Raw genomic sequence first — 2,250 nt, 5'->3', positions numbered from 1 at the left:
AAATCCAGATATCTGGGATCTCGAACTGAGGAGGTCCTTGCTTCATTTTCCCTGAGACAGGCCACTGGACATAAGTTAAGGGTATGTGGAAAAACTGGATAAAAAAACGATGTAATCGATGTCTTCATACGTTTCGATATATAGAAGGAAATGCCCTCTGGCATAATAACCCAGGCATCTGAAGTGAGCCTGTGTCGGGCCTCGACAAAATGACACAGTCTGCCCCCCCACCATTGTTATAGAAGACCGGTGGTATGGGTGTCGGCCATAGAAAGAACCTCTGGGTCCACAAGACTGCCAAGGCCTGCCCCTAACAGGGAAGAACGGCGAGGCAGACTTGGACTCAGGCGCTGGAAACCTGGAGTGGATGGAGCCTTGAGAAGTCCGGTATGAACCCCGGAATGAACGGCTGGGCAGACGGCCCCTATATTTGCCGGCCCCGCCAAAAACTCCCTATCAAGTGCCGTAAAGGTACCTACATATCTGCCCAATTCTTTTCTCCAAACAGGAGGCCTTTTGCCTGTGGCCCAGGCTCTGAGATAGCTAGGTTTACCAGCTTAGGCTCTATTTTCAATAGAATTGCCTTGCGTCTTTCAGTGGCTAATGCAGTGTTGGCATGGCCCAGCAAACATACTGATCGTTGAATCCACCCCTCGATGGCTAACAAATCTGCAGGCGTACTACTTGCCATGTTGTTTCGTCAATGTCGAATATCTTTTCACTCGGTCCAAGGACAACTAGGAATTTATCCTGGCAGTCCCGCAAGCAAAAATCCAGGCCGTTCTTGGCCTTCCAACCCGATTTGCCCAAAAATTGAGCAAATTTTGAGTCCACATCAGGGGTAACTCAGGCCATATCAGGAATTGTGGGTCGCGGGCATTTTGCGCAGAGCTTCTTCCATGCCACCTTGTCAAGTGGTTTCCTGATACGAGCGGCGTTGTAGTTTGCCACATGATCTAGGGGGTACCACTCTGAGGATCTCGGATGTTGCAAGGTATCTGGGTCAAAGAGCAGTTCGCCCTGAGAGTAAAGAAGGGTGGAGTCATCTACTCCATCTTTGGGGTCATCTCCAGGTATGGGCATGGAGTCACGTTCAGGAAAATAAACACTGGAGTCGTAAGAGTCCTCATCAGACTTGCTTCGTGCCTCCTCTTGTTGCGACTCAGATTCAGAAGATTTGATTAGGGCCCCAGCCCTCATCCAGTTCCTCACCAATATTGCCCGGGGGGGAGGGGGGGGGCTCTGAATTGTGGTGCAACCACATCCTCTGTGACAGGACGTACCCTGTCCGTCTGTAAATTTTTGGAGGGATCCTCGTCCACATGACAAGATTTTCTGGCGGATTTACGCTCATTGGGGGCCACTGGCTTTCTCTCAGGGGGGTTAGGAACGAGAGTGTTTGGTTGTTGGGTGAACATAAGTGCATGAGTAATCATGTGGGATGGATTATCTGACATGGCCCCCATAGCGGTAAAGATGGCTTGCGTCACAGACTTAGCCATTGCAGTGTCTAGGAGTGAATGAAATTCCTCAGAGTTTAATTGCTCCTGTGACGCTTCATCTAATGTGGGTGGCCTGGACACCGTTAGGGATGTAAGAGTTTTGGTGGCATTGGTGGAAAAACCGGTAGCAGAAGCTTCCACCTCTTTACTTGACTGCATGGCACAGTGATAACTTGCCACAGTGTGACAGAAAAAAATTAGCCTAAAGGAGGGCCAGGCACTATAACAGTCACAGAATAGGGATATCCTAAACTAGCAACTAGCAACACTAGCAACCGGACTGTGAAAGGATAAGTATACCAGGCACAGATTTGTATAAAAGCAAGGCACAATATAAAAAACCAAGTAAGCTCACCAAATTTTTCCTAAGGAATGAAATCCTGATGAGCACTGGTAAACTGCCCAGCAACGCAGCCGTCCAATCGGCTTAATCCCGCCCCCAAACGAGCGGTCGGCGTCATGTGCCATGCGCACTCACACTGTGCGCATGCACGAATGGGGCCGACCACGTCCGAAGTCGCTGAGACCGCGGAATAAACAGTATTCGGTAGAAGGAAAGAAAAAGCCTCGGACCCGGGGCTACAATAAAAAAATAGAAAAATAACGGTCGAAAAATAAACTGGTCAATGTACTGAGGGGAGGGAGGGAGGGAGAGAGAAAGGAGAGAAAAAAAAGGAGCAACAATGCTCCTATCTGGAGAATAAATATGGGTTAAAAAACTGTGGGAAAAAAAGCAGTAAAATACTGG

The 2,250-nt window shown here is 48.8% G+C and overlaps 1 pseudogene across 1 annotated transcript; it reads right to left on the bottom strand.

Moving 5' to 3' along the window:
* Nucleotides 1–236: 236 nt before the first annotated feature.
* On the bottom strand, nucleotides 237–1,200 carry LOC309552552 (annotated as a pseudogene). The gene has a single exon. The product of its transcript is annotated as an uncharacterized misc_RNA (transcript).
* Nucleotides 1,201–2,250: the final 1,050 nt, after the last annotated feature.

The sequence above is a fragment of the Pelophylax lessonae genome, assembly GCF_965119305.1.
Source record: "Pelophylax lessonae genome assembly, chromosome: 4".
In the NCBI taxonomy this organism is placed as follows: Eukaryota; Metazoa; Chordata; class Amphibia; order Anura; family Ranidae; genus Pelophylax; species Pelophylax lessonae.
The sequence above is the reverse complement of the archived record's forward strand: the minus strand, read 5'-3'. Positions and strand labels throughout refer to the sequence as shown.